Source organism: Chelonia mydas, chromosome 28 (assembly GCF_015237465.2).
Source record: "Chelonia mydas isolate rCheMyd1 chromosome 28, rCheMyd1.pri.v2, whole genome shotgun sequence".
Lineage (NCBI taxonomy): Eukaryota > Metazoa > Chordata > Testudines > Cheloniidae > Chelonia > Chelonia mydas.
In genome coordinates, this window is record NC_051268.2 from 4,769,461 (window position 1) to 4,789,143 (window position 19,683).

Here is a 19,683-nt window from a genome sequence, read left to right on the forward strand (position 1 = left end):
CACTTTTCCCCCTGTGATATCCCCCAAGAACTTTTGAGGGCCCTCCTTGACTTTACTTTTTTCCTTTTCAGGACTTGGTCTTTCCTAGGAAGGGCCCTTTACAGTCTGGGACTGAAGGGGCAACTTCCTCACATGCCCACTGCCCTTGCAGTCAGGGGGAAGAAAGGCCTCTGGGCCTGCAGCAAAGCATTGTGTGCTGACTTGTTAAGCAAATGCAGGGGTGGCTAGAGAGTCATGTTCCTACAGGGTCCTGCCTGCCAGAAAAAATTGTCCCCACAGAGTCCTCACTGCCAGAAGTCAACAAAGTTTGAGGGGTCTCCTGCTGGTCCCATAGCGTAAGGGCCAGCACTCAGGGCTTTAAACCCTGCGATCCAAGTTTATGTCTAAGTGGGACCTTGGGGTCCTTTGTTTGCCAACTAGCCCTACGAGGATTTCCAAAGCTTCATCTTGCTCTCTCGAATGACATGGGAGCCTGTCTTTTGCCCGCTAGCTGTTGTGACTTGAGTGCAAGAGGGGACGTTTGATCCAGAAGGCTGGCCATGCCTGGAGCCCTGAAGGTAGAGATATGAGCTCCATTTCCTCTGAGTCCTGAAGCTGGGCTGCAAACATCCCTATTGGTTGACCTACTGGCCCAAAAGTCACTTGGGCGGCATTGATGTTCCCCAGGAATGCTGAAGGGCTGGCCTCAGGGAGGGAGGCTTAATACTCCTCCCTGTCAGTCAGGGCCGAAGAGGAGGGCTGCAAGAGTGACAGTATTTTTTTTGAGCCCACTGGGTGCAGCATCGGGTATGGGATGGCTGATGGTGGCGAAAGGGGGAGGAGATTAGGAGGGCCCCCTCTTTTCGTGTTCATCCACTCCCACCTTACGTCCTACAGCATTTTCAGTGGGCGGCTAGGTGGAAGGTGCTTGCAGGATGGCTTCAGCCACAACAGTGGCTGCCCTCACAGCAGCAGCAGCCACAGTGAGGTCCCCCCTTCGGCTCGGTCTGAATGGAGGTCAATGTACCACTAGGTGAGACAGGCCAATTTCAGGGAGCTTCCTCTGAAGGTGAGCAACTGTCCCCAGAACTTACTGACAGGAGCTTTAAAGTATTTGCAAATGTGCATGGCTGGCATGTGCAAAGCAAAGGCTGCCCAGGGGCGCTGTGTCAGGCTCTGGCCCCGCTTGAGACTATGGACCACTTTCTGGTGGCTTGTTTTTTTACCTAGCAGGTGTGGGGACTCCTGGCTCCACGAGGGGCAACTTTGGGCCTTCCCCACTGGCCTTGCAACCTGGAGGCAAAAAGACCTTGTGCTCATATGAAAAGCACTGGGGGGTTGTTGTGTCTCTTAGATAACTGCAGACACTGTGCATGGAAGCGGGAGCTGTGTCTCTGCCTCCATCTTTAAGTGAATTTGCTGACTTGGGTTTCCTTTCTGAGGCATGATGTGAGGAGTGTTTGGCACTTTTGCTCCTCGAGGGCTCTCTCCTGCAGCAGTGCAAAGCGCGCTCTACCCAGAGCCGGAAAGAAATCCACCTTCAGTGTTTGCTGCTCATCCGGGGCCTGCTTTTCTTGGAGGGAGCAGGTTGTAGGCCCAGGCTCAGACCCCCCCACATCTAGTTACTGCTGCAGCTGTTGGGGCTAGTTCCTGTAGCGGGAGGCATGTGAGAGCTGTGTGCTGGAGTGGTGCCTGGGGGTACTCCATGCCTTTCCCAGTCAGAAGGTGTTTGTGTGTTTCCCAGTTTCTGGGAAGCTTGGGTGAAGCTCAGCGTTGGGGCCTGAATTTTCATTCCACGAAGGGGAGGAGCTTTTCCCTTCCCTTTAGATCCCTTTAAACAAGATCCATAACCTCAGCTGGCCCTTACCAGGGTGAGCCAGATGAGGGCCCTGGCTATGAGGGGCCCTGGCTATGAGGGCCCTGGCTATGCCTGGATAGGACATTAAGTGCCTAGCAAGTTCCACCTACTCATATATACCCCCCCATTCAGTGATCCCTCCCTTGGCTACATGGCCCTCATACACACACACTCCCCAAAAGCCTGCCTGGGGCACAAGAACTTCATCAAGGGCTGACAACAGAGTTTTTTTTCTTTACTAGTTTTTGCTAATTCCCTCTTAAAAGCTGTTTGAACTATTTGCATCAGGTCTCTCGGGTCCCCTAGGTGGGTTGCCCGTTTTTCTCTTTTGTAGCTCACCATTCTTTGGGATTAATCCTCTGCTCCATTCTATCAACAACTTTATTCTGCATGGCGTGGGAGCATCTGTCCCTCCTATCAGGAATGTCATTAGCTCCGGGGACAGGGGTGACCTAAACTAGCTCCATCAAGATAAAATTACCTGGCCCTTATCTCCACTCGGATTTCCCATGGCCTTAGCTAGCTTGATGTAAAACCACAACTATTCCTGCAGAAGAGACATAGCGTGTGTATAGTAGCTGGGGGATGGGGGGAGGTCTAGCAGGTTTACTCAGAACCTCACCAGTGCTCCATCAGTTTTCCTTGTCTAAACAACCCCGGAGCGTCTCCTTTCTACTGTTGCTCCCACTGCAAAGTGATTGTTAGAGTCACCAACTTCCCCTTTGGACACCAATTTCCTCATTCCCATTGTTCTCACATTGCCATGGGTTGTGCTGAACATCACTGATTTATTGTACCATTTTCTCACTTAAAATATATTTGATTATAGCAAATTCTGTGACACCCAAAGACAATTGGGTGTGTGGGAGGGATTCCCCCCTTTCCCATCATCCCAGCAGTGTTTCCTTCTGTCTCAGCTGTGCGGAGTTTATCTTCTTCACATTCTTTCCCTCCACTTCCCATAGTTTCCCAAGACACAGTGTTCTGAGCTCTCTGTGCTTAGGAATCCTGGTTCGATTTCTTTGATCCTAAATCAGACTCATTAGGTTTGGAGGTGAAAGAGTCACAGACCCAGAAGGAGAATGTTTAATTGGATCTAAAACCATGTGATCATTCTTTGTTTAAACCCCATATTTCATCTATGAAAGCCACCTCCTGTCTTTTTCCTTCTGAGTTGGGATTGTTTTTGGATGGGAAGGCTGGTTGTTTTTTCACATTATGATGAAGCTAAAACTTTCCTAAATCACATGACTCAGTAATTGTGAGATAGCGTGGAGTGAAGCAGGTTTCAAAGGATGAGAGGAGAAGATGGTGGGAGAATCTGTTGTCCTGATTCTGAGTCATCAGATGTATCCTGCTCTGGAATTTAACTTTCTGTGAAACCAAAAGGTTCTTACCCCTCGGTGAGAGCTGGGTTTTTTTCTCTCTCCTGAAGGCCGTTTGGTTACGTAAATGTATATTAGTTTTGTCTGACTGAATGCAACAGATTTCGGGGGGACTTTGAGCCAAATGGTAAAATAGACTCTATTTTTTTCTTTTTCTTTTGCTATTTTCCCACCCTGCCATGATGACACAGAGAAAGTCCAAGTGCAGTTCAGTCAACAGGAGAGAATACGCCAAGTTATTGGACATGCTAACAAAGGAATAGTAGTGTGTTTAAATCTCTGCTCTGAAATTGTGAACTACAGCAGACGCCAAACTGTGCAACTAGCTGAAGCAAGTTCAGATGATCACAGTGGTGTTCAATTGTTCAGGTCAATATTGTCTCAGACGATCCATGGGGAGAATTCCAAAGTAAGAAGCATGGAACGGTGCAAAATCCCCTTGTATTTGGTTCTCAAACGGGTTGTGTCCCAGGCCCTACAGGAGGTTACTCCTGAAGATTTCACCTGGCTAATCTTGTGAATTAGGAAATGCTGTCCTGAACTACGCAGATGTGGAGGAAAGAGAAGTGGTGCTTTGCTGAACTCACCCTTTCTAGTTGCTGCAATTGTGTATAAAATGAAATCAGTGTTGAATGTGAGACAGCTGCAGAAAAATAACTTTTTTCTCATAGAAACCCCACCTCTGGTAACTCAGTGAGACTTGGACCCAGGGCTCTAATCTGGTTCCTAACTTAGCTGAATGACAGCATCTTAAAGAAATAAACTGGGCATGTTTGAGAGGCCATTCTTCACTACAATTACCCAGATTTTGGGTGGTCTGAAAAAGGATTCTACAATGGAGAAGTGTAAATTTACCCTGACCAAGGCAAAGGATTTGCAAGAACTCAGCTAGAAATAATAGGCACGCACTTGTTCATTTTCACCCCAGAGAAGAAGCTGGGGTGCACTATGACCCAGGTCAAGCTGTTTTTGGAACACCACGGCTGCTCCTCTGAAAACTGCCTAGTACAGTGGCACTGATTACAGTCCCAAAGGGCGCCAGGTTTAGATTGGGAACAATTGTCCTCTACCACTGAGATCCAAAGTTCCATGAGGCAAAGTGAGAAATGGTTGATGCCTTCAGAGGACGTTCCTTCCCCATGGATCCCAGTCTGGCTGCCTGGTTGGACAACAAGGACGTTCATGCTGTTGAAGGGATGGTAACCAATGAAGGAATGAATGGGTCAGGCCCAGAGTTCAGACTGCAGCATTCACAAATCTTGTGTCCTGATTCTATGCATTTGTCTCTTAATTTTGCTCTTGTGTCTTATGCATTTGGACCCCTTCTCCTCCACCTCCTGCTACTTCGGAAGATTACAAAGTGTGAAAAAAATTACAGGTGTTTTTTTATCATGATGCAAACCTGCCCTCCTAGGAGACCCTTTCTACCAACACTTATGGCTGAAGACCCAGAGATAAATGAACTATCAGAAGTGGAATGAATCTATATTGGGGTAAACCGTAACGGCTCACTTGGTCTCAACTGGGATTTCAAAGGAAACTAACACATATCATAGAATCATAGAAGATTAGGGTTGGAAGGGACCTCAGGAGATCATCAAGTCCAACCCCCTGCTCAAAGCAGGACCAATCCCCAACTAATGATGTGATAGCCTGAATTATATTGGAAAACTGAATTATATGTTGTTGTTTTTTTCCTTTTTGTTACTAATATAGGCAATGGTGGTTAATGCTAAAAAGTTTATTTTGGATAATTTATTCCCTTTGGACAGAGGAGTTCTGACATCAAACCTTACTCCAAAGCTTGGGATGGGAGAAGTAATGGATCTGAGAGTACAAACTCCATAGAGAATTTAATTATTTGTTTTTCAGATGGAATTCATTTGGATAAGTGCTAAAGTAAATGTCTGTAAAGAGGAAAACAATGTGTGTGACCTTTTCCCTCGTTAGATTTTAAGGATCATGGAATTACCACCTTCTTGTTTGCAAAGGAAAGACGTGAGATGTGTCATGAGATACACCCACTTATTAATAAGAATTGTGATGGATGCACAACACAGTGGGTATTTTCTCTTTTAAAAATTCCTGGAGCCCATTTTATTTTTGGTGCTGAGATTCAGAGGGGGAAGGATAGCTCAGTGGTTTGAGTATTGGCCTGCTAAACCCAGGGTTGTGAGTTCAGTCCTTGAGGGGGCCATTTAGGGATCTGGGGCAAAAATTGGGGCTTGGTCCTGCTTTGAGCAGGGGGTTGGACTAGATGACCTTCTGAGGTCCCTTCCAACCCTGATATTCTATGATTCCTTTTCCTTTGGAGGAGGGTAGCTCTCAGAGGAAGGGTATTTAACCCTCAGGCCAGGCTGTGGAATCAACTCAAAACACACATTTGTTTTTCTTTTACTTTCTTTCCTTTTTGTTGTTGCTGAATATATCTTTGGGTTTCACACATCCACAATGAATATGGTTTGCAAGAACAGCTATTTTAGGAAAACTGCTGAGTTAAAGGAGACTTTTCCAAACTGATGGTAGCCCAAAGTCAGCCTCATTCCCTGGTGTTAGTACATGTTAGTGAAAATAATGCCTTAAGTTCTTTCTTTCTATAGATTTGGTTCATAGATATAGATATAGATAGTAACGATGCTTTAGCGTCTTTATCTTCAATGAAGAGTGTGTCTGAATTCTAAGGCCCAGAACACAGCTCTTGACCAATGTGCAACCCTATTCAGAAATTTATTCATTATCATAGAATCATAGAATATCAGGGTTGGAAGGGACCTCAGGAGGTCATCTAGTCCAACCCCCTGCTCAAAGCAGGACCAATCCACAACTAAATCATCCCAGCCAGGGCTTTGTCAAGCCTGACCTTAAAAATATCTAATGAAGGAGATTCCACCGCCCCCCGCCCCAGATAACGCATTCCAGTGTTTCACCACCCTCCTAGTGAAAAAGCGTTTCCTAATATCCAACTAAACCTCCCCCACTGCAACTTGAGACCATTACTCCTTGTACTGTCATCAGCTCCCACTGAGAACAGTCTAGATCCATCCTCTTTGGAACCCCTTTTCAGCATTAAATTATGCTGCGTTTAAGAACTCTAGGGTGCCTTCATGTCTGTAAATCTCTTGATATTTTTGGACGCCATCTCCTTAACATATATCTAAAGTGCTAACATAGTCATATATAGATTAGGGACACTAGTGAGAGATTATTGTTACAGCAGGTGTTTTCTGTTGGTGAAATCAACATGGAAGAATGATTGTGGGGCAAGAAAGACCCACTGAGAGATATTAACTTGAAGAATTGTTAGTCCTCTCAGCTGTAAATCATCATGCCTTCTCCCATGAGTCGGGTAAACTGCGAATGTACAGCAATGACACCAGAACATATGTTTCTGGGAGAATATTCTTGGCACCTAGGTTTCCTTTGTCTGAAACCCTATACAATGATACTGATGTGGGAACTTGGCTGGGGGGATGGAAAGTGCGCAGATGCAGGAGAGACACCGATCCAGCTCTTAGTCTGAGAACAAAGGGCGGTATTGTCTGTACTCTGTATAGTGCTGTACTAATCTCTGATTAACAATCTTCGATTAAATCATTTCAGCCGAGCCTGTTATTTCAACAATCTTGAGTCGCTCACTCAGACACGCAACTGCTGGGCATGTTGTCGGTATTCAAGGCATAGTTCATACCTGATTTACCTGGAAGATCTCAGGGGAGACACCATGAATTGGGATAAACTGGGATCATCATCCACAGACACCAAGGGAAAGGCTGAAGTCCTTTGCCTTTCAGGTCACCAGGGTGTCTAAGAGAGACTGGTCCTCCCCGGGAAGGAGCTCGCAACATCAATGACAGGGTATGCCTGTATTCTTTACCTAATAAAACCCATTAGTAGGGAGTGCTGGGCCAGCTACCCCATTGCTTGGTTCCTTGACTACAGCTCCAGCTCCTACCACACAAGTCCAAAGACTGAAGGAGCTGGAGAGTTCCAACCCCTTCTCATTTTAGTATCTTATTTTTCCTTTTTCTGTTTTTTCTCCTTCCTTTGCATTAACGGGGAGATGTCCTGACTTTTCTATAACATTAGAGAGTGACACGGTCGCTTAGTGCGTGCGCCTGTGTTGATCACCCGTAAAATCCACAAAGGAAGGCATCAGATCGACTAGTTGCCCAAATCTTTATAGCTCGAAAACTCTCCTGAGTGTATGTGTTTCATTCTGTGCAAGCACACCAATAAATTCAGCTGTCAGCGGTAGCGAGAACGATTAGACTTCTGCTCATGAAAGCCTCAAGAAGGGCTGTGTCTGTGTTGGGGGTGGAAAGAGAAGGATTAACCACACACGAGGTCAGCCAAAGGAGGAAGCTTTAACTGGCTTTGAGGTTGTAGTTTAAACATGAACAATCCTTTGGTTTCTGTCCTGAAATATTTAACAAGCTCAGTGTGGATTGCACAGTGTGGGTGAAGCATAGAATACCAGGGTTGGAAGGGACCTCAGGAGGTCATCTAGTCCAACCCCCTGCTCAAAGCAGGACCAAGCCCCAATTTTTGCCCCATACCCCTCAATGGCCCCCTCAAGGATTGAACTCACAACCCTGGGTTTAGCAGGCCAATGCTCAAGCCACTGAGATATCCCTCCCCCGCAAAGTTCTCTGAGGTTTCCAGTAACTGGACAGCTGCCTCCTTGGCTTCCTGTTTTAGGATTTATAAGGGTTGATGACCCGTTGTATTAATCTGATCATTTGACTTCATTGATAACATGAGTCCAATGCAATAGAATTGTTAACGCATTGATTTACTGATTTTGACCTTAACATGCTAACAGTGCATTCGCCCCCATAGTTAGTTTAGTCATGTGTACAGTAGTTTAGTCTTATTGATGTGTGTTCTTGCTTTTTTTTTTTTTTTTTTTTCATTTTAATAAAATGTATAAAGGGGAATCTGGAGTCATTTTTTTCAATAAGCAACGTGGGCCAGAACCGCCGAAAATCAGGGTGGAGATCAGCGAGTCGACCTTGAATTGCCATCTAAATGAACCCTTTCGTTCTCACAGAGGAGCAGCCAAAGGGAGCCTGTAACTGGAGGAGCTCTGGGCATCACAAGGGAAAATGAGCTCCCTCTCCCAGGTTTTTGGGAATTGGGTGGGGTAGTGTTGATGAGTGAGGAGGGGTCAGCCTCTCTGCAGTGGCAGGTGAGGGTGGCTTGCTCTGCAGTCTCTGTCATGGCTAGGCCCAGCCTGTGGCCTGATCTGGTTGTCTGTTCCTGGTCAGGCCCAGCTGATGTTGGGGGTTTTATTTGAAGGGTTGCTAATGGTGGCAAAGCGCCTGTACAGTTCAGCAAATGTGGTGCTGGTAAAATAAATGAATATTTGTTAACAAGGCATATCAGGACATTGCTGGAAAAAGGCAGAGTTAAGGTTATGTGGACAACCTTAACTGCATTTCCTGGTTTTCAGAAGTTTGAATTTTGCTGACATTGAGGTTCTGAAAGAAATAACATCTCACCAGGCAATCTTCAGTAGGCATTAGTCAAGTTTTTTGCCCTTTAATTAATAGAAGTAAGGAAGGTCCTAGCTGCCAACTAGCTATTAACCAGCTAGCAAGGACAACTGTAGGGCTAGATAGATGGAAAGAAAACAATGAAAATGTGCATCAGCAAAGACCATTTTGAAACAAATACATGTCTCCTACCTGGGAAGAAGCAAAAGAAAGTGACTGAATGCCATTCTCTAAGGGAAAGGTTTCACACCTCCATCTTGGGTGTCTTTGTTGTAAAGGTGAAAAGGAAGAAAAGTCAATTGAATTCACAGGAAGAAGTTAGCAGATTTCTTCCCCTTCCCAGGCCCCAGAGTGTACGTTGTTTTCCATGTAACCCTTTACTTTATAGTTAACTCCTCCCCCTTGGTCTGAATTTCTTCTAGTAACAAACTCTAGTTTTGCTTTCAGCGTCTCAACATGTGTAGGCTTCGATGAGTAAGGGCCATTTCATTTCCCATTCAACCTGTCTCACCTACAGATGCCATGTGCCCTTGCCATGTGCCCTGCCCAGGTGTGTGTCCATTCACACCCCATCCATTTTTCCACTCTCCATCTTCACAGATTCCCTGCACAGGGAAGAGGGCTTAGTGCCCAGATCTATGGCTAAAGCGTTGTCAAGTGTCACTTACATTTTAAAAACCCAAGAAGATGCCGGCAGCCCCCAGCTCTTCCTGCTCCCTCTCTCCCTGGGTGGTTCAGCTGGGCTGCAAAAGCTCCCCAGTCAGTTAGACATCACAAAGGGACCGTGGGTTTCCCAGGTAACTAGGGAATAAAACCCTCTCTGCACGGGCCTGGCTGTAGGGGCTGGCCTGGCCTGCCTTTTTGAGTGGGTCTACTCTGCACACTAAGCATGGTTTGAGCCCAAGCCCCCAGTCTGTGCAGACACAAATCAGTCCGACTTGGGTCAGCAGGCGCTCAGGACCCAGGTCCTAGGACACAGCGAGGGAGGATGGTCAGATACTGAGCCCAGTCCCGGTCATTGCACACTGGGGATGCAGGCCAAGCGGCAGATGCAAATCAGAATGGCTGCGTAGTGCAGTGTGCGTAACACAACCCCCACCCCCCAAGTCCTCAACGGTGGATCAGGCAGAAGAGGATCGTTGGATCGACAACGGCTGTGAAAGCGGGTGAAGGCTGCAGCGAGTTGGGATCTCCAGTCGTCTCGGACTTTCCCTGCCGCTAGGCCCCAGACCTCCTGCTTGTCATGATCGTGCGGTCACTGCTGGTGCATCAGCTGTCCCATGTTCAAAGACAACACGCGCAGGCATCTACCATGCCCTGAAGGAGTGTCTCAAGAAAACTGATGTGGACATCCCAAGTAGGGTGACCGGATGTCCCGATTTTATGGGGACAGACCCAATATTTGGGGCTTTGTCTCATAGAGGCGCCTATGACCACCCACCCACTGTCCTAATTTTTCACACTCGCTTTCTGATCACCTAAGCGCAAGCTGGGAGGAGCAAGCCACCAACTGACCTCAACGGCGCCACGTCCTCCCGCAGGCAAGTGGCCTGCTTCGAGGAGAAGCATCTTCCCCTCCAAGCGAAACAGAGAGAGAAAAGGAAGGAAAAAGAGGAACTTTCTCCCAGCAGGCAGCTGATCCACCAGGAAATGTCTGTACTTACTGTGGACAGATCTGTGGTTCCAGGCTCGGACTCCTGTGTCATCTCAGGACCCACATGTAAATCCATGCTGGAGATCATCCTCGAATCGCAGGATCGCTGGTGGTGGCAGACATGTAACATGACTGTGAGACCTGAGTCAAACACGTGTAAACCCAGGTTCACAATGCAGTGGGGATGGTTAAACATGGGCTTGGAAACAACCAGTCCTCAAGCACAGGTCACACAGACCTTTGAGAGAGCTGTCACCTTGAACCCTGCTGGTTTTCCTCTTCTTGTTGGGTTTCTTAGACCACTAAGAGCTGTAGGTTTGTCACAGGACAAACAGCCCTTGTTGGTCTCTGAGACAATCTAGTCTGGGGCTGTCTGGATGAGGAAAGAGAAGGGCAGAAAGATTATTCTGGATGAGAGGCTGAGTCAGAAGCATTTGGAGTCGCAGCAGTAGCAGGTTGTTATCCTGTAGTAGGTTAGCCATTGGCTTGGGGAGCGTGGAATGAGACACACACACACACACTTCCAGGGAATATTACAGCTATTTTCTATCAGCTAGGGAATGTAGAAAATGCACTATCCAACCCCTGCAGTATCCCTATGCATCTTCGATAACTCCCGTCACCCCCCCTCCACATGCTCCTAACTCCCTTCCACCCTCAGTGGCTCCTGGCTCTGTCTTCTCCCTGCTCCTAGAATCATAGAATCATAGAATATCAGGGTTGGAAGGGACCTCAGGAGGTCATCTAGTCCAACCCCCTGCTCAAAGCAGGACCAATCCACAACTAAATCATCCCAGCCAGGGCTTTGTCAAGCCTGACCTTAAAAACTTCTAGGGAAGGAGATTCCACCACCTCCCTAGGTAACGCATTCCAGTGCTTCACCACCCTCCTAGTGAAAAAGTTTTTCCTAATATCCAACCTAAACCTCCCCCACTGCAACTTGAGACCATTACTCCTTGTCCTGTCCTCTTCTACCACTGAGAATAGTCTAGAACCATCCTCTCTGGAACCACCTCTCAGCTAGCTGAAAGCAGCTATCAAATCCCCCCTCATTCTTCTCTTCCGCAGACTAAACAATCCCAGTTCCCTCAGCCTCTCCTCATAAGTCATGTGTTCCAGACCCCTAATCATTTTTGTTGCCCTTCGCTGGACTCTCTCCAATTTATCCACGTCCTTCTTGTAGTGTGGAGCCCAAAACTGGACACAGTACTCCAGATGAGGCCTCACCAGTGTCGAATAGAGGGGGACGATCACGTCCCTCCATCTGCTGGCAATGCCCCTACTTATACACCCCAAAATGCCATTGGCCTTCTTGGCAACAAGGGCACACTGTTGACTCATATCCAGCTTCTCGTCCATTGTAACCCCTAGGTCCTTTTCTGCAGAACTGCTGCCGAGTCATTCGGTCCCTAGTCTGTAGCGGTGCATGGGATTCTTCCGTCCTAAGTGCAGGACTTCCACATTTTAGAGTTTAAAAATTACTCTCATTACCCTCGTGTCATAACCATATAGCTAAGGGTAGCCTAGAGTTCCTCCTTACCTGTAAGGGGTTAAGAAGCTCAAATAACCTGGTTGGCTCCTGACCAAAAGGACCAGATTTGAAAGAAGAGACTTTCAAATCTTGGAGGGGAGGCTTTGTTTGGTGTGTTCTCTTGGGAAGCAGGGAAGTTCCACTCCCTCAGGGAATTGATGGGCAGGATCCCCTGGGGGAATAACATGAGGGGGAAAGGAGTCCAGGACAGCTGGCTGTATTTCAAAGAATCCCCATTGAGGTTACAGGGACAAACCATCCCGATGTGTCAAAAGAATAGTAAATATGGCAGGCGACCAGCTTAGCTTAACAGTGAAATCCTTGCGGATCTTAAACATAAAAAAGAAGCTTACAAGATGTGGAAGATTGGACAAATGACCAGGGAAGAGTATAAAAATGTTGCTCGGGCATGTAGGAATGAAATCAGGAGGGCCAAATCGCACCTGGAGCTGCAGCTAGCAAGAGATGTTAAGAGTAACAAGAAGGGTTTCTTCAGGTATGTTGGCAACAAGAAGAAAGCCAAGGAAAGTATGGGCTCCTTACTGAATGAGGGAGGCAACCTAGTGACAGAGGATGTGGAAAAAGCTAATGTACTCAATGCTTTTTTTGTCTCTGTCTTCACGAACAAGGTCAGCTCCCAGACTGCTGCGTTGGGCAACACAGCATGGGGAGTAGGTGGCCAGCCCTCTGTGGAGAAAGAAGTGGTTAGGGACTATTTAGAAAAGCTGGACGTGCACAAGTCCATGTGGCCGGATGTGTTGCATCCGAGAGTGCTAAAGGAGTTGGCGGCTGTGATTGCAGAGCCATTGGCCATTATCTTTGAAAACTCATGGCGATCGGGGGAACTCCCGGACAACTGGAAAAAGGCTAATGTAGTGCCCATCTTTAAAAAAGGGAAGAAGGACGTGGATAAATTGGAGAGAGTCCAGCGAAGAGCAACAAAAATGATTAGGGGTCTGGAACACATGACTTATGAGGAGAGGCTGAGGGAACTGGGGATGTTTAGTCTGCAGAAGAGAAGAATGAGGGGGGATTTGATAGCTGCTTTCAACTACCTGAAAGGGGGTTCCAAAGAGGATGGATCTAGACTGTTCTCAATGGTAGCTGAGGACAGAACGAGGAGTAATGGTCTCAAGTTGCAATGCGGGAGGTTTAGGTTGGATATTAGGAAAAACTTTTTCACTAGGAGGGTGGTGAAACACTGGAATGCTTTAGCTAGGGAGGTGGTAGAATCTCCTTCCTTAGAAGTTTTTAAGGTCAGGCTTGACAAAGCCCTGGCTGGGATGATTTAACTGGGGATTGGTCCTGCTTTGAGCAGGGGGTTGGACTAGATGACCTTCTGGGGTCCCTTCCAACCCTGATATTCTATGATTCTATGATTCTACGATTCTAAGCATCAGGTCAGAAAACTCCTTCTCCTATAAACCATCCTAAAAGTCTCTCATATTACAAAAATTGTAAGTAAAAGCCAGGCAAGGCGTGTTAGATTATCTTTTGTTCTGCTTCTGAATTTTTCCTTTGCTGGAGGGAGGTTTATTCCTGTTCTTTGTAACTTTGAAACTAAGCCGAGAGGAAGTTCTGCTGTGTTTGTGAATCTTTTGTTACCCTGTAAAGTTATTTTCCATCCTGATTTTACAGAGGTGATTTTTACATTAAAAAAAAATAAAATTCTTCTTTTAAGAACCTGTCTGATTTCTCTATTGTCCTAAGACCCAGGGGGTTGGGTCTGTGATCACTTTGTAACCAATTGGTTAGGATATTATTCTGAAGCCTCCCCAGGAAAGGGGGTGTAGGGCTTGGGGGGATATTTTGGGGGAATAGGAACTCCAAGTGATCCTTTCCCTGATTCTTTGTTAAATCACTTAGTGGTGGCAGCATACCCTCCAAGGACAAAGACTTTGTGCCTTGGGGAAGTTTTAACCTAAGCTGGTAGAAATAAGCTGAGGGGGTCTTTCATGCGGGTCTCCACATCTGTAACCTAGAGCAGTGGTCTCCAAACTTTTTGGATCATGCGCCCCCAGGGCCAGCTCTAGGGAAGCACAAAAAAAAAAAAAGAGAGAGAGAGAGAAGAGCTGCCGCCAGCAAAGAATCAAAGGTCCAGGAGTGCAGCTGCAGCCATGCCAGCGGCGCACCCCCAGGGATGGTCTTGTGCACCCCCTGGGGTGCATGCACCCCGCTTTGGAGACCACTGCCCTAGAGTTCAGAGGGAACCCTGACAGCTAGGATGGCACTTTCCATGTGAATTAGGCAAAGCAAGTTGAGGAAGCTACCTGGATAATAGAAACCAGGGCTCTAGGTAAGGCTTGAACTCGTAACCCCAGCAGCAGTCCCCTTTGCACTAGCCAGTTGCACCCACTGCAAGTGCTTCTTACACAAAATAGGCCGTTACCAGTCTCTGCGGTTCACACCTTTGCCTGGTAATTGAAAGGTGGATGCTTCAAACCTCACTAAAGACGTGGCTTTTCAGTGACGAGACTCCAGTACATTTTAACAGGAAGAAAATCTCTATTCTGGTCTAGCCCTGTTTGACTCCTTCTGCCTGTCTTCTCCCCCAGCCCCCTGTCTCTTTCCTTCCCCATTGGGGCCCTGCAGAGAGGAGCCCCAGTCAGTCTCTGTCACAGAGAGTCTGTGTCCCATAAAGGGAGGGAGGGGTCACTGTAAAGCACTGATAATGGGGAAGGGTGGGGTGCATGGTTAGGGGGAGAAAGGGTGGAGAACTAACAGTGGGGCCCAGAGAGATTCCCCCACAAATCGGGGAGATCCCCTGCTGCCCACCATCAGCCAGCTGTGGGAAGAACAACTTGGGATTGCTTGGGGAAGCCACTTTTAAAAACACAAGTGTAACTTGCTAAAATTACATTTTAATAAGACCAACGCCTTCTCAAACCCAGCGTCACAATCACCGGGATGACTTTGTCCTGATATTTTACCGGCTGCAGCCAAAAAATGAGTCAAATTACAGCTCCCGTTCGGAGTCAATGCACACAGACGAATCCAGAGGCTTTTCATTCCTTAGGTTCTGCCGCCATTTCATTTCTATCCTGTTCCAAGATTTATCGTTGTGCAAAGCAACATTAGGCCCTTGGGAGTGTCCCCCCCGGTCCCGCCTGCCTCCCCGGGCAATTTAAAGGGTCTGAGACCCCCCCCACCATCACCAGCCGCACAAGGGGGCTAAGGCGGCTTCCTGCCCGCTCTCGCGCCGTGTGGCGTGCCAGTCTCGGAAGCAGCTGACACGTCCCTGCGGTCCCTGGGGTGGGGGTGGGGGTCTTCATGAGCTGCCCCTGCCCCGAGCGCCGACTCTGCCAACTGTGGCAATGGGAGCTGCAGGGGTGGGGTCTGCGGGCAGCGGTGCGCAGAGACCCCCCCACACACACACACACCTAGGGGCTGCTGCCAGAGGGGGGTGCGGGTCACTTTCGGGATATGCCTGAGGTAAGTGCCACACCTCTCACCCTCTCCTGCAGCGCCAACCCCCTGCCCGAGCCCAGACCCTGCACCCAAACTCTCTCCCAGAGCCCAGCCCCTCCCCCTCCCACACCCAAACTCCCTCCCAGAGCCCTCCCTCCCTCCCAGAGCCTGTGTGTGGTGGGGGGGGCAGGACTTGGCCCCATTCTGGGCACCACCAACAATTATACATCCCTGTCCAGACCAACTTTCTGCTGATGCACCTCAGCCCCCACCCGTGCAGGGTTTGAAGCTTGCATTGCTTAAATTCCAGGACACTGGGGGATTTCAGCTCCCCTTTGTCCAGAGGGAACCTTCTCCCCACTCCCAACCAGATTCTTGTCCATGGGATGACTGTAGGGGGGCTAGGTCCTGCTGTGTCTTTTCTCTCTCTAGGACAGGCCAGGGTGTCTAGAACTGGGGCATCCGAGCACCCAGGACCTTCTGTGGAGCTGCCATTCCCCTTCCCATTCTATGGTCTCATCTGTCATTGACTCCAGACTTTTTTCTATCCATCGTCAGCACCATCCCAAGCCAGCTGCACTCGCCACAAAAAGACAGTGTCCCCTGGTGGGTGTAAATCACTGACCTCTCTCCTCTCTGAGCACTGACTGCCCTCCGTTTCCTTGCCCCTCAGTCTGGGCAGAGGGGACCTTTCCCTGCAGTGCTGGAGGATTCCCCCTTCTCATCCACCATTGTCCCAAACAGCACAGCGGGTGGGGATCTTAAAAGTACCAAGGTGACTTAGGAGCAGAAACCCCCCCAGACCTTCCATGCAATTGGCACTTGCCCCTCCCTGAGCAGGACTGAAACTGGTGCAAGGAGACTGGTGGGCCACATCCCTGCTGGGCATGAGCAAAACAGCCGGGTGAAAAGAGAACTTGGAGATGCTGGGGATTGAACTCAGGGCCTCATACATGCAAAGCATGTGCTCTACCACTGAGCTACATCCCCAGATGGACCATAGCTGCTATGGGTTACACTCAGAGCCCCCCTGTTTCCAGAGCATCTGGGAGCCTAACAGCAGCATGAGGGACACAGTCCCTGCTCTGAGGGCCAAATCTTCTCTCCTGGAGGTTGCTGGTTCATAGGGGTCACTTTGCAGCAGGGCCAGATTCAATGTGTGGGGCAGAGAGAGTGCCTGCCCTGGACTCAGGGTGCAGAGATACACTCAGCCCTCTCCCCTGCATTGGCGGGGGGAGGGTGCTGCCACCCCCTGCTGGAAGGTCATGGTGGTGGGGGGCTCAGTGAGCAGCTCAACACCTGACCCTGCTGGCAGAAGTGGTGTGGGGAGCTCCAGGTCTTTCTAGGATCTGCTATTTCCACCTGCCTGTAAAGTCCAGCTTTCCCCAGCACATTCACTGCAGTGCAATTGGGTCACTGTTTCCGTGGCTCTCCAGCAAAGACTCACTCCCGGTTTCCCATCTATCTGCAGCACGATCAGCCTGTGTCAGTGGTTAATGAGGTGGATCTAGTTGTAGATGGTTATTCATTCCCCACCTTGACAATTCAGACAGTCCCTTTCCTCCTGAAATCCCCAGCACCTCAGTGATCCCGGGAGCAGGGGTTGGGGTTTTCCCTGAGGGCCTGAGATTTTGAGGGTCCTTTTTTCCCTCAGCAGGGAGTGAACTCACCTTTTCCCCCATCCCAGACATTCCATGAAATAACTGTAGCAGCTTAAAGAAAGAGGGGAGGGAACATCTCACGGCCAGGGCTGGAGGTGCCCAGGGCCCCCTGCTTGTCCATTGTTTCCATCGCAGAAGAGGAAGGTTCCACGGAATTTGACACCCTGCTTCGCACGAGGGACAGAGAAAGATCTTGCTGTTCCTGTGTCTGTGCAAAGAAAATTGTGCTTCTGTATGAAAGAGAGGCGGGAAATGGCCCCATGGTGGGACAATATCCTCAGGATTAAGAGCAAAGGACTCAGGCTGAGAACTGATTTCACTCCACTCATCTGGGATTTAACAAATTGTCTTCCATGGAGACACTGGGAACTTGTGACATTGCTCCAGACTCTGGGGGTTCGGGCTCCTTTAACTCTTGGTAAAAACATGAAGTTGATTCCAAGAAGGGAGAGAGGAGAAGCCTGAAGCTGACTTTAGTTCCAGGCTGGGGTCTCCTGGGTGGGTGGAAATTTCCTTTGCTGCTCCCAGGGGAGAGCGGCTACTGGTGACATCCCAGGGCTGGGATGAAAGGGGAATGTTGCAGGGACTTTACCATACAGGCCCCATCCTGCTTCTCAGAGCCCACAGGAGAGAATCTGGAGACGGGCGAGTCGTTTCTCAGCTGCATTCTCAGGAGAAGTCGGAAGCTGTCCTTGAACAGACACACAGGAGAGTAACCGCGGCCATTCTGCAGAGACATCTGGTTGCCAGGGGATCCAGCGAGGAGAGGGAGCGCTGGGGGATCTGCAGTTTTTGCAGGGGGGAGGAGGGCCAGACCAATGGGGCTGTCTCAGGAGTCACAAGTGGCTTTGCCAGTGGGGAGGCTGGAGCTCACATGTTGGGGGTAGGGTGGGGCATTAGGGACTACAGGATGTGAGGCTGGTTCAAATGGAACTGCACAAAAAAACCTCCCCTTTTGCTCCAGCTAAAGGCCCTACTTTGACCTGTCCCCGTTTCATGAAAATCTCCATCTCTACCCTGGCTCTCGGAAACCCGCCTCTCTCCCAAGGGTATTTTCACAGTTTCTTCCTTTTTTCATGGTCTCGTAGAAATATTTTTGCCATGGAAATGATCAAGTACATTTAAAATGAGAAAAACAATCAAACAACACATCCGTATCTCCTTCACCAGGCATGGTGTCATGTCTGAATTTTTCTACTGAAAAGTCTCGGCAGGCAGAGTCACCCCTACATTTACTTCACACAGGCCCAGGACTTGCACCCACCAGTTCTCGGGGCTGTGGGACAGAAATGAGCTTTGCTGGCAGCAGTGAGGGAGGACGGTTAGGACTGAGCTGTCTGGGGAATATTTTAATCCTTATCTATGTTTCGGAGGATTAAATCAATGCAGCTTCCACTTCTCCGTCTCTCCCCAGGAAATAATGTTTCTGTGCAAAGTACCCAAAACTTTTAACAATAAGAAGTGAAATGAAATGGCCACATGATGGCATCAGAACCTAAGAAATGAGAAGCCATGTTCTTGTTTAATGTGCATTGAAGCTGAAAAGGGAGAGGTTTTCTCTTTGACTCCTAGGCCCCCACTCTAATCCACTAGACACCCCTTTCCTCTCACAGCCAGGAATAGAACCCAGGAGTCATGACAACTAGCCCCCCTACTCTAGGCCTCTAGACCCTTCTCCCTGGGACAAAGGAGAAGCTCTGAGACCCCTGTGTTCTCCCCTCGCCTCCCTGCCTTTGCTGCGATTGAAACCCAATGGGGTTTCCTTGGACAGTTTTGAATCTTGCTCCCAGGAAGGGTGTAATTTTAGATGCAGGTTCCAAATAGCGCAATTAATGAGCCAGAAGGGGCAGCAGGTATCGGTGCAAACCAGGAGCCTGCTGCTTTGCGTTCCTGACATTGTGTAGCCATCATATGGCCATTCTGTCTCAGTCCCTTTAATTAAAAAATTGGGGTTTTTTCATAGAAACAATATTTTCCTCTTAGAGACACAGCGGCAGATTAATCTACGAAGTGTAGGTGATTCCAAGGCAGTTCTGGAGCAGAAGGGAACATTTTCCGCATCACTAAATTATTTTGTTGTGCCTCACACAGAGAGAGAGAGAAAATAAACCTATTAATCTGAGCTACCGACACACTTCACAGCATGAAATACACAAGTTTCTGGTCAGTGAGTTGTGTTCATTTAAATAATATGAAAAATACGTTCGGGGCAATGCATGAAAACGTCACGGCATTGAACAACCCACTTGACATAGTTAATGTACTAGATAAAACTTAAAGAAGTTAAGAAAGATGTGCTTATAAATTACCGTGTTGTGCCATTTACACAGGCACAAGACACAGAAGAAACTGAATTATATGAGCTACTAAAATTTCCGATTTCTCACAGCATTTTAGTTCTCAAGGTTGTTTTAATTTGCTTATTTTTTTGGAACTAGAAACGGGGAAAGAGTACATTGAAGTCAGTGGAATTACCGCAGGGAGGGATTAGTCTCATTATTTGTCACTAACAACAGCCTTTGTTAACACAGAGTTAACTTTGTGAACATCTCTTACCCTTCCAGAACATCGAGTTCAGTAAAACTCAAACTCTGGAAAAACAGGGAATACAGAGCGACAGTACATGCCCAGATAACCTTAACTCTGCCCGCGAGAAGAGAATCCCTGATGGCATATGAGAACAAAGAAAGGTTTGGGGACAAATTACAGCTA

At 48.2% G+C, this 19,683-nt stretch overlaps 3 protein-coding genes and 1 non-coding gene across 16 annotated transcripts in view; 1 reads left to right on the forward strand and 3 right to left on the reverse strand.

Annotated features, from left to right (window-relative positions):
* LOC102943236 (zinc finger protein 883) overlaps positions 1-19,683 on the forward strand; it is a 2,438,435-nt gene that overhangs the window by 1,340,009 nt on the left and 1,078,743 nt on the right.
* LOC114020163 (zinc finger protein 501) overlaps positions 1-19,683 on the reverse strand; it is a 1,907,800-nt gene that overhangs the window by 1,306,010 nt on the left and 582,107 nt on the right. The window lies entirely within an intron of this gene.
* Positions 1-19,683, reverse strand: part of LOC119564595 (zinc finger protein 883) — a 1,467,279-nt gene that overhangs the window by 457,809 nt on the left and 989,787 nt on the right. The gene's annotated exons all lie outside the window — the stretch shown is intronic.
* TRNAA-UGC lies at positions 16,229-16,300 on the reverse strand. Its single transcript has one exon. It is a non-coding gene; the product is annotated as a tRNA-Ala (tRNA).